This window comes from Meleagris gallopavo, chromosome 5 (assembly GCF_000146605.3).
Source record: "Meleagris gallopavo isolate NT-WF06-2002-E0010 breed Aviagen turkey brand Nicholas breeding stock chromosome 5, Turkey_5.1, whole genome shotgun sequence".
In the NCBI taxonomy this organism is placed as follows: domain Eukaryota; kingdom Metazoa; phylum Chordata; class Aves; order Galliformes; family Phasianidae; genus Meleagris; species Meleagris gallopavo.
In genome coordinates, this window is record NC_015015.2 from 31315474 (window position 1) to 31328372 (window position 12899).

Here is a 12899-nt window from a genome sequence, read left to right on the forward strand (position 1 = left end):
GGTAAAAAAAAAATTCATGGCCATATAATTTGGATACTACAAGAAGTAATCACTAATTAAAATGAAATACTTTACTATTCAAAACTCAGCTTAATAATAGATATGAACATGTAGTCTTATGCTGAATTGTACGTATGGCCATGGATTAATAATATATAACCGTGGATGGTGCTTTTTTTTTAAATGTCAAGATAAGATTGTCTTTAGGATTATTATTGAGTAATAAATAATGCATTATTTTTTAACTGCCAAAAGTTGATTTTGACAGCATCAATAATACAATATTAAACATGAAGTCATTAGTATCTGTGCCTTATTTAAAATAATCTTATATGTTCAGAAGGCTTTTACTTGTAGAGTGATCTAGAATTCCCCCTTCCCCTAAACTGAAGTTACAGAAGCCTTCTAGGAAATTGGCTCAAATTTTTAAAATGTTTTAATATTAGATAAATATGTATATATAATGTAACTGCCAGACTATAGGCAGTGCTGAAGAATGGAGGCTGAAAAAGCTACCCCATTAATGAGCTGGGTATGAAGAAGCTAGCATGACCTAACCGTTACGTACAACCCCATTTGGAAGGAGTATTCTGCAGTGGCACATCCTATCACAGGTAGGTGCTGCAGTTCCAGGCTGTATAGTAGTGCTGACAAGTAGTTAGTGGTATTAAAAAAAAAAAAAATTAGCATTCACTTTCCAGGAGCTTATCTTCTGGAGGGAGGCATAATTTAAGTCATCTTAAGGCTGCCTTATTGTTATCAGAGGCTGCAGTTTTTAATACCCTGGGAGCAGGAGAGGTGAAAGAATAAGAAAGGCAAAAACAAACAAACAAAAAAAAAAAACAACCCAAAACATCACTCCATGTCCTTAAGTGTGACATCAGTCCCATTACTTTATATTGTATATCCTAAAGTAACTTGTTTTCTTTTCCTGATGTTTGAAGTAGGCAAACTTTGTACTTTATGTACTGCATTAGTGAGCAATGAGATTTTTGAAGACATGCTAGTATCAGGGTTCATTTTTTTTTTCCTTGAAGAAGTGGATGTTCTTGTATGTAAGAAATTTTGCATAAGAAAGATTCATCTTGCAGTTTAGATATAGTTGCTTTACAATGTTCATCTTGATAGGTCTTCCACTGTTACAGAAGATATATGGATATATGGAGATCTGCAGCTGTATTTTGTCTCCAGTCTTCTGGTGCAAACAGTCATATGGCTTAGGCAACTATTTGAAAGTACAAAGCAATGCAACTCATGCTATTGGGTATGAAGTTGCTCCAACCATTGAACAGTGTGAATTCTTCAGTTTATGAAGGCACTTGGTTCTTGCATGGGGAACTTACACTGAACTGATGTTCCATTAGAGGAGAAAAATAAAAAGCAGCTCTTAATAGCCTCTGTAAATGTCAGACAGTTTAATATCTGTCTTCAGTCTACCTTCCTACACGTGGTAGTAATTGTAGGCTACGGCTAAAGAATTGCTGAGAGAATAATGTGTGTGTGCTTTAATCCATTATTTTAATTCCCTGTTAATTGTTTTGTTTTCTGCCTTGGAATGAGACTAAATGCAAGTATTTGTCTCTGCATATTCTCCCCAACATTCATTTTTCAGCATTTAATAATGTTATTTCTTCCTCTTTGTAGTCTAAACGTACTGTGAGTATCTGCTGTTGAGTTGAGGGAGAGTGAAAGTTGACAAAAGAAAGGTAAGACAATTTGAAAGCTATTGTTAAAACTTTCCCTCTTAAACTTTCAAAACAAAGTTTATTAATATCTGCTAATGGAAGTGGACATTCATGGCTACATGCTTGAGTCTGAACTTGATTTTTCACTCTAAATAACCATAGCCGCAGGGTAGTCGTCCTTGGTTGTTTTTTTTTTTTTTCACGAAGGACTAAGTTGTACTCTTAATACCAACCTGTAATATGGAGACCGGGCTATTGTGCTGTCACTTAAAGTAGAAGTGACCACACAGACTTGAATTATTGCAGGCCTACAGTATTTTTGTTTCCATAACGGTGAGAGTTTTGTAGTGCATCTCTTTATGTAGACTTCAACATTATAAATGGTGATCTCAAAATGAGGTGTGTTGCTTTCAAGTTGAATGTGGCACGTTTCTGATTGACACAGATCCCTGCTTTAATTCAGACACTTTACCTGGAGTGATGTGGGGTAAATAGACACCAGTAGTCAGTTGCCCCATTTCAACATCTGTATGTTACTGTAACAAGATGCAAGAAAGCAATTTTTATGTTTTCCAACAGTTGTATCTTTTCACTCCTTACCACTAAAGCCATTTAAATTCTTTTTAGGAAGTGGTAGTCCCCAAAATACAAACAATACAAATACTCTTATGAATATATAGAGTAATATGTTTACGTCAATAATGTTCTGTTAATTTCGGAAGGAGACTGTTCTCTATATGCTTGACTTGAAAGAAACAAAGCTAATATATTTTACTGAGATTGGAACCATCTTGATTGTTGCTTTTTGTGAGCACTACTAAATATCAAAATAGTATTACATTCCAAAGCTGCCTGCTTTGGTGGGTGTGTTGGAATAAATACGCACCCTAGCATCATATTTTAATGTGAGCTGTAAACTGTTTCAGATATCTCTTGTAATTTAGGTAGATGGTTCTTTTTCAAGTTGTATTTCATCAGTGTAGCTGTGTTTTCAAAAAGTCAGAATTATGTTTGGCTCTTGCAGTTGTTATCAGATACTCCATGAATTGAAAGCTGTAATGAAATAGTTGAATAAATATCTTGGCATCAGAAAAATAGCCAGTATTTTGTGGTAACAGGCTTTAATTGTGTTGCTCTGTTGTTTTAAACAAGCTTATTTCCTCTGCATATTTCTAAATATATCTAAATATTTAGTGTAAGTGAATTTTGTAGAGGAGACTAGAGGAGGATTGCTACTTCCAGGGAAATGCTTGGATCCAAATAAAGAAGTTGCCCAGATACACTTTCTCCTAACAACTGGCTCTGTTGTGTTACTGTCAAGTTGTGTTACCACATGTGCATTAGCTGTGCTGTTTCATATTTGGTCTAGGTAAGAGCAGAAACATGGTGCTGGAAGGCTGAATCTTAACTGCTGGTGCTAAGAAACCAAAAGCTACTTCTTTGCTGATAGAAATTCTTGAACGAACACAGGAAGGAGCAACTTGTATGTCTTATTTGGAGAGCGCAGATAACTTATTTCTTTTTATCTCTGCTTATAGTACTTTGTCTGGAAGCCAGTAAGCTTAGATGGTGTGTTTGTTTAAAATAGCATTAAGTTTCTGACTGAAAAGGAGGAGGAAAAAATTCTTGATTTTTCATTAATGTAACTGTGTGCCACCTAATGCTCCAGCTGGAGGGGAAAAAAGTAAATAACTGTCAAGGAATTATAAACTATGACAGGCATTGGTTTCATTGTACAAGCAGTGATCAGATTTTATTTTGAATGTTACAAGATTCTTGCCGGTGTTTATTTAATAAAGTAGTAAACTAAAGCAGCACTGGAAAGTAACTGACAGGTTCCATTCTCTGTTTTTCACTCAGTGTAAAAGCCTGGCTCTTTAATTGACTGAAGTTGGTAACTATTGTCAAGAGTTATTTCTGGAGAAATTCTATGCCAACAGCAAATACTAGCATTAAGAATAAGCTGGGCAGTTAGTTGCCCTGCCCATTAGTCTGCTATTTGGCAATGGAGCAGTGCTGCTAGGGGTTCTGCTAAAAGCGTGTACTGTCCTCAGAGTAGGGGACTGTTTGGTTTTAAACACATTACAGAAATTCCGTGTGCCTGACAAGGGTGCCTGTGCTAGTGGAAGATTCAGCTTTGATGTAGGAAGTGTTTCTAGTCCTGTGTGACTAATTCCTTTACAGTGAGGTAGTTGAAGAGGGAAGGTTGGAGACTTGGTGCACGCAGAGCAGTCTCATTTCTTCCCACTTGCTGTTCTTCCACCCCACTGACGTGTAGGAGCACATCTGCTTGGCAGAGTTCCCAGCTCCACATCAACCTTGTCACCTATCCAAGTGAAAACAAAATGCATTCATGTTTGGTATGCCTTGTTTCCCAAGTGATGTCTTGTATCTTGAGCCTTCCTGCTTCTTACTGTAAATCAAATCAGCTTAGGGCCATTTGGCTATGAAAATATAGGGAATACAGAAGTACAGTGCTTGTACTTCTGGTGACAAATATGTGAATGACACCATTTCTGTGTTCCCAGTATTAATGTAAGGACTAGAAGAATGCACGTTAATATAATGGCTATATCAGCTACTAGGTTTAAATCAAAATTGTTGTATTAGGTGTTTGTATGAATATAAATAGCATTAAAAAATGAGATCCTTGACAAACTAGTAATTAAAAATGCCCATAGTTCTGAATGCTTATAATAGGCAAACTGATGGGTTGTTAGAGAAAAATCATGCTGCACAATGGTCTGTGGTTTAGTTTTGAGTTTTTTGCTCTTTATTCGCCTTGTCTTCTCCTCTAAGTACAGGATATTAAATTCGTTTCTATCTTGAATTCTCATTTTTGTGAGCTGATGCCTTTCAGTGCTTGACCCCATGGAAAATTAGCAGAGATGGGTGTAGTGAGTATGTTTAGCATTCTTTTTCACAGTTTGCTGGGTAAGCATGCCTATGGAGTCACTACTGTGCAGAATTCTCTTTTACACTTCTTTCTGCAGTGCGTTTATACCTCTCCTGGTGGTGCGTCCCTTAAAAACTAACCCAAAAGCTAGAATTCATTCATCTCCAGCATAAAGTCATGCTGTGGTCAGGTGACAATAAATGCTGCCACCCTCTTTCCACTTAAAAAAGAGACATAAGAATGTGTGTCTGAGGGTTCCCTAAAGTTAGCAGTCAGCTTTCTAGATTGCTTGACTGTTTTTTTGCGTGACCTCAGCCACTTCATTCTGCAGGGCTGTAAATAGGAGAACGCCCTTGGAACTGTCTTCAGAACTGGCAGCTTGCTAACATTGACCTTCACCTTAGGGACTAACAAGGAGTATTCTTGCATTTCTGTACGCAAGCTTTGTATGTATTTCTATACTTTGGTCAGCCTGTAAGGTCTGGAAAATGAGAGTTTAGCCTCATGTCTGGTTTGGATTAAACAGTTCTGGAATCAATAATTCTGTCTATGTGAAAGATGACAAGACCTCTTTCTCCATGAATCACCAAATCTTAATTGCGATCTTAATAGGTTTCCATATATAGAAATCTGTTTATCCACAGTTTTTGATATCCTCATTAACATTTTTTTCTGACAAAAGGATTGGTCTGAGATTCCTTTGTAATATGCAGTTAATTTATAATTAAGCTATGAAAAGTAGTATAGTTTTATGAGAGCAGGTTTTTTCCCTTACCCCTGAGATGCATCTCCAAGATGCTGTTGGCCTGGAATCTTAGTCAGAACTTGAACTGAATTTAATGGTATGAAGTAGTATCTTACCGGTGTTCAGGAGCATTGCACTTCTGATGGAAGTATGTCTGTGTTGGCTTTGCAGCAGTGTAATTTAACTATCTCAGCAATGAGAGACATAAGTGAGAGGAGGATGAACTAATTTGGATGGCTCCAGCAAGCCCTAGCTTTTGTTCCCACATTCAAGGTTGAGATAGTAGGAATATAAATAGTAATTTCTGCCTTAGGGAGTACCCCAACCACATTTGCTGTCTCTCATATCTCAGCTTTTTTCTTATGGCACTACCAGCAATCAACCATGCCAGGGCTGTGAGGTATGTGGAGTAGCTGCAGCGTGGCTGCCAGGTTTACTGCTTGTCAGTTTGCAGCTCTGTCAGAGCTTCACCCACACAATTGATTCTGCAAAGGAAGGAGACCCTATTGCTGAATCTTCATCAGGATTCCTTCCTAACAGAACTTCTCTTAGGAGATATTCCAAATTCCTATCTAATGCTATGTCCATCATCCAGTACACGTTTTTATCTCCTGTACTTGCCCCTTTTAGGTCAAGGTGACACTGCGTGCTTTTGTTTGCCAGGAGATGATTATCAATCATCTTAAATTCACTCACTCAGACTTCTTGGTCTCACCACCTTTTCCCTGTCATAGAGATTCTCCAGCCAGATACCTGGCTGTGTAAAAACCTGCATGCTAGTGTCCACCTGAGCTCAAGCTCTCTATGGCCTCTCTGGACCTTCTACTCCAGATACCTATGCTGCTGCCACTTAAACTGCTAATTGTTTTCATCAGGTATCATCTTATTTATTTTATAGAATCATGGTTTTTAGGAATGAGAAGGTCACTGGGGTATTTGTTTTGTTTGCTGTGTCCTTCCCCTTTCCTAAAAGAGGTGTGACCTGGGCCTGCAGTTTACTAATGTATGTTTTTAAGAGTTTATTCTCCTGTAATTCTTACATGAACAAAGTAGTCCTGGCAATTATTTCTTTTTGCTTCTCCTTTCTAGTGCTTACTAATTTCATGTGTCAACATTCAAAAGCACACCTTCACAGCTGTGGAATGTGTATGTAAACTAACCACTAGATTTTCTGTCAACTCGCATTAATTTTAAGATGCTTTCCTGAATTTTTCAGGCTCAAGAGAAGGTAAAAACTTATGTTTAATCCTGCACCAAGTTTTCTGAGGTTCACTGTTGTTTTATTTGCCTAAAATAGAAGTCCTAAAAACAAACTCCAAAATTGAATTCATTACTTCTGGTGTCCTAGTGAGGCTTTACTGGCCTTGGATCTCACCAGATATACAGAGCTTCCCTGAGGACCCTGTTGTCAAATACACTTATAAATGATGAAAGCAAATAGCTGGAGGGGGGGAGAAGGGGCATTTGAAAGTGATTTATGCTACTGTTTTTTCCCCGAAATTTGCAAACTGTTATCCGGAATATAAAAATTACCCAGTCTTATGTAACTCAAAATATTGTAGAGAAGAAAAAACCTCATAGCCACAACAAGATCTTATATTGCAACTGGAAGGATTTTCTATGATAAGGCTTGCATTTTTTTTTTTTAATCAAAAAGTACATCATTTAGCTCAAGTTACCTGATAAGGCTCTTATTTATCTCTTGTCTGAGATTGCCATAGCTTTATTTAAATCACACAGGAAGCATCACAACTACTTGCAAAACTGCCAATCGACCTGCTTTAATGAAGCTGTGGTTTAACACATTGAATAGCAATGTAACAGCGCATAGAAAATTAGCGTGTTTGCCATTAGTTAATGGTAGATAATCCCTCTAATTCACCACAGTGTTCATTTGAGCAGTTCTTTGACGTAGCAACCAGTACTTGTCATGGTGAGGCTTCATGAGGCTTCGTTGGCTCTCATAACTCAGTGTACCAGCCCACACAAATAGGAATGCACCTGAAACATAAACAGTATTCTTATTTAGCTTTCTCACTGTGCAACAGAGGTATGAAGTGCCTCCAAATTACTTCCAGGGCTAAGATGTAAGCATAGACCAAAAGTTGCTTATTTCATTAAGAGCTTTAAAACATTTACAAGGATCACAGGCCAATACAGTGAAATACGACAATAAAGTAAAGCAATCTGTAGCTCTTACTTATGAGCTGAATTTCAGAAAGGCAGCAGCTGGTAAGCTCCCTCAGATATCAGCTGTGCGCTATAAGGTTGTATATATCTGCATCAGTTATCTGCCCTGTACAAAGAAGGGGCTTGCAGGGCTACTTAAAGCCACGTACTGCCATTCTCAGCTTGTTGGGAACAGCTAGAATGCGTTCATGAAAAAGTTCTTCTGTGGCTTGTAATGAAGCTGACAAGCAGTAAGAGTAACTAATGCTTCAAAAAAAGCAGGGCACTGCAGAAATGATTCATCATTTCGGAGATCAAGGACTAGCAAAGTGAATTCAGAACTACTGCAGTGTTGGCTTATTTTTTTTTGTTTGTTTTAAGAATGAGTTGAAGGCTAAGCTTTGCTTCTAAGGGTTTGTCAAATACAGTGAGTGTGCAGGTTTTGTTTCTTTCATAGTTAGTTTGGGTCCAAATTTGCTAGCAGTAGATACTGCAGCAGTCTATGTAATGTATTTGATACACCAAAGAGAACGTTTGTCATCTGGAAAGTGCTGATCTGGCTCCAGCTGGACTCTCATACTTTTTTTTTAACTCCCACTACAGAAATGTTAAAAAAAAAAAAGAAAAGAAAAAAAAAGAGTGGGCTTAGAAATGGTGCAAATCAACCTTTAGTAGCCTTTGGACAACCACTTTGAAGAAAAAAAAAAAAAGCATACAATTTCATGACAATCCTAACTCAGTGTCATTTCTGGCCTTTTTCTCCTCCATTCCTCCTCGCATTCAGAAGCAACTGTAGTGTAATTAGGCAACTGCATAAGGCTGTGTGTATTACAGCTGCCTTTTGCATGTTGGACACAAGATCTCCCCAAGCAGAGACCTCGCAGATGAGACAATGTTTGAATAGGATCCTCTTCTGCTAGAACATCCCACCAAAGTTCCTGTGACCTCTCCATGTTGCACCTCCATGTGATGTGAACCCACTCTACAAATCATTAGAATATCTTCAGCTTGAAATACAAAGGAAAAAAATCAATTTTGTTGTGCTGCATTACCAATAGTGAAAGAAAGAAAGGAAAAAATATATATAAATAGCTATGGTTCTGCGAGGGATATGATAACACTGCATTATGGAGTGGCTGCCGTGGGGCATTATGTGAGTGGAATCCCAGCTGGGGGGGGAGGTGGGGAGCATGGCATTTAAAGCACATTCCAAGAAGCAAGGATTTTACACTGTTTTTATTTTTGGGAACCAAATGTCCCAGGAATGTGCCATTTGAGCAGTAGGTGAATGATTACAGGTGGTATCCATACAAACCAGATCTCTGGCATCTGAGTCCACGTGTAGCATTGCTCCGTGCAGAGCTGCTGCTTCTGCAGACAATGGTTGCTGTACTTCTTAGACACCCTGCTTGCAGTTTGTGCCCAAATTCTGCTTAAAAGAGATATGGGGATACATTTTGTAGTAAATAGGAGATGAGCACTTCAAAGCTCTATGAAAACAGTTTCCATGTTACCATCGTGCTACACCCATATTTGTTCTGCTTCCAAGAGAGGGTGTGGGACTTCTTACAGCATGAAAATTATGTTCCTTTTCCTACCAAAAAAAAAAAAAAAGTTCGAAGACTTTTCCTCATACTTTAACTAATTAAATTTCTTCCTCTACAGAATGAAGTCTGAGTTCAATCGCTTGCAACCAGGTAAAGCGGGCTGTCTCTGGCGATAGATCTTAATGTCAGCATTATGAAAAGTGTGTGAAAGTATTACCCTGTTTGTGCTTTCAGATGCCTATTACCAGTAAAGCAGAAATAATTCTGGTGGAAGCCAGAAGCAGGACTTCTCAGGGGATCATACCTTTGGGACAACGTGAACGCTGTTGCTGAAGTCTACTCCTGCTAAATGTTTCTGGTGTAGCACTGTAAATTGCCAGTAGATGGCGGGATGATGCTGCTTTACAATATACATCAGTAGGAATTTTTTAAAAAGAATAATTCTTCTGCATTTATTTACAATAAAGCTGATTGTGAAGGAGAAGGCTCAGTGAATGCATTAGCTGGCTGTGGCCTTCTGCTGGTCCTGATGCTGACTGCTTCCATAGACACAATTCTCTTATGCTTGGTTTGTGATGTTTTTGTTTTTAAATAATACGAATTTTTATCCTCAAAAGACAGTATAACTGATGTAAGTGTGGGTGTTCTGATGTATATCTGCTTCTTATTTGTTTTTCAGATCAGTCATGTCCGTGTCCTTGATTCCATAGAGCATTTGTGAAACAGCACTGTTCTGGTATACTGGGCATGACCTCAATACCTGCACAGCAGCTGGGGGCCCCACTCAGAGAATATGAAAAGACTATAGTAAGATTGCCACAGCTGCTCCCTTCTTGTTTGCTGACAGCTAACAGCTCTGCATGTGGTGGCTGAATCACACAGGAAACAGGTTCTGGTGCTGCTGGCCGTGGTCCAGTGGATGTCCAGTGTATTAAAGTAAACCAGTGTCAATTACACCATCCTGTTCATTTCCAAAAGCAAATTAAATACTAGCCAAAGTGTTACTAGCTTTATATAAATAGAAGCGTTCAGAGCAATTGCACTGAAATGTCCAAAGTTGCATTTAAACTTATGAAAATGTAAACTTGCATATAGTAAGCTTTCTTCTAGTGTTCACTGGAAAAAATTCAGCACCAAAATAAGTTTTAAGTATAAAATCATTTTCTTCTGGGGTGAAGAAACTCTCTTGCTTCTTCTATTCATCAGTATCCCAGAATACTCAAATATTTCCAAACAGCTGTGATGCTCGTGCATTGTGATGCATTTAGGGAGTTCAGAGGGATTTAATGTGTCTTCGCTGCTTTTCAATTTGTACATGAGACCAGAAGTGACAAGAACCTGGAGATACAGATTTCAGTATTATCAGTGTGATGGCATTACATTAGTCTAGACCTGCACTCTGCTCAGCCCATTAGGGATTCATCCATCTGGCTGACAGGTTTGCACAAACAGTGACAGCTGGCTGAATGAACCCAATCAGACAGAAGTGAGAATGTGCTTGTGAGCAGGGCAGAACCTATCAGAAATTTGCCAGTTTCTACGTGGCTATTAGTCAAGTGAGCTCATCAGTGAGGAGACAGGTCTCAAATGTGGGGGTCACTCTTGATTGCACTTTGAGGAAGCTGATGAAATAGTTCTGTTGCTTCAAAGTAAACTGAAACTGTTGCTTGGCAGTTTTATCTGTCTTCTGATCACTTGTTCCCTTGACATCAAGCTACAGCCAGAACCTGGCTAATAGTGAAAATTCTCTCCATAAGACATAAAAAAGCCTTCCAGATAAAGCACTAAAAAACACATTAAAGATTAAACACATCATCAAAGTTGGCTTTGATGAGTGTATACCTGAATATTTTCATTTACTTTATTTGTACTACCTTTTTGGGATTTGGTTATTTTTACCTAGAAGGTAAACGCCTACAACACCTGATATCAAAGCTTAGAATATTGTTGTGTAATCCACTCAAATGCTGATGTAGTTAATCTTAAAGAAAAAGGCAGTAATTCACCAAATGAATTATTTTCTCAGTTGTGTACGCTTCAAAATGTGGTAACCAGTGTATCTGTATGAAGCACAGCTTCTAATACGCAAAGAGGTTCCACAATGAGAGCAGAGAGACTGCTTAACTACATGTATAAAAGTTTCGTGCCCATACAGCTATTAGAAACTTTGCATGTATGAAGACAAAGATATGTATCTGAAATCTGAGCTCAGGGAGAGTTTCTACATGAGGAAAGAACAAGAGAGAGGAGGCTAACTAGTGTGTCAGTTTGTTAGCTGGATGGCATGTAGAGAAGTTTCTTGGATTAGATACAGAGCGTGAAAGACCAATGTGGTTTTCTTTTATTTGGGATCACTAGGCTTAAAACTTAATTAACTATTAACTGTCTATATTATAAAAATAAATTTTCTGGCTCTTTAGTATTTACAAATCTATGTTTGATGAACTCCTTAAAACTGGGGGACACTGTATGACATGAGAGCATCTCAGTACACTCCTTAATGGTGTTTAAGTAGAATTTCTCCAGTAACTCCGTATAAATATAGTAATGTGATATGTCAGTATGAAATGCTATCTTCTGCTGGTGTCATCCTGGAAATAGTACTCTGGCTTCCTATAACATGCTGCTATTTGGTGATCTTATTTTAACTATCTGCTTCATCAACAAAGTGGAAAAAAAGTGGCTGCAAACTCCTACAACACAGAGAAGCTATTTTCTAGCACTGATCATTTATAGAACACTTAAGTTTCCACCTCCAAAACTGCTGGTGTTTCAACTTTTGTGACTTTATGCAACAGAAGAACCTTATTCATCCTGGCCATCCAAAATAGAGCAGCACAGCTCAGAAATAGTAATGGAGACATCATTCATGTTATTCCACTCTCATGGAGCGATGCATGATTTCAGAATCATGGCTGGGATAGTAAAATTTAGTATCAGCTGAGGGCTAGGGCTACGTTCATAATCTGCAAACATGCTTTAATAGTTAAGTAATATTTCTAATGACTTCAATAATTAACTCCGATGTTAAGCAACAGCTGAGGAAGCAGGTGTATGTGACAGTGGGTACATGTGACACGACAGGACGCATTATGCGGAGGGGAAATGGGCAGGGCAGGTATTACAGCCCTCGTGGCCTGGCACTGAGCCTGCTCACAGCGAGCAGCAGCATTTCGTGCTGCCGCTCTGCCTGCAGGTTCTAGGGGAGCATCGGAAACAGCCTGCACTGATCTCATACAGTTCAAAGAAAGCACTTCAGGCTATTTAACGTTATTGACAAATTTTCATGTTCTTTCATTTCACATCCGTGTCCTGCGTTATCACTTGCGGATGGCTTTATGCTGGAGGGGAAAAAAACAACAACAACAAAAAAACCGGGAACTTGCTCTGCCATTTCCCCAGCCCGTGCTCTGAGACGCCGCGCACACCGGCTCACAGTCCCCCCCTTGCAGACGCAGCCTGGGGCGCTGCCCCGCCCCAGAAGCTCATTGCGGTGAAAGGCCCCACATACGCGCAGCGCCTCGCGGTGGCAGAGAGCAGCGCACTTCCGCTTCGCTCCGTATCATGGACGGGCAGCTCACGTTCCTATTGGCTCGCCCGCGTGACGCAAAATGCCGGCGCCTCACTCTCCTATACGCAAGCGCACAGCACCCAACACATTCTCGCGGCCCGCTGCGCACGCGTAGAGATCTTGTCGCCATGCTTCTGGTGCCGGCTGTCCCGGGGAGTTGAGGTGTGTCGCGCTCTGCGCATGCGCCCCGGCACCTGAGCGGCGGTGATGGTCACGATCATGTCGGCGCGGGGCGGCGTCGTGTCGCTGGTGCTGCTCTGCCTTTTCGCGTCACCGCTGGCCCCCG

General features: G+C 39.5%; 1 long non-coding RNA gene across 1 annotated transcript; it reads left to right on the forward strand.

The window, feature by feature from the left end:
• Positions 1-6: 6 nt before the first annotated feature.
• LOC104911168 lies at positions 7-11716 on the forward strand. Its single transcript, XR_793684.2, has 3 exons — positions 7-614; positions 1645-1706; positions 9161-11716. It is a non-coding gene; the product is annotated as an uncharacterized LOC104911168 (long non-coding RNA).
• Positions 11717-12899: the final 1183 nt, after the last annotated feature.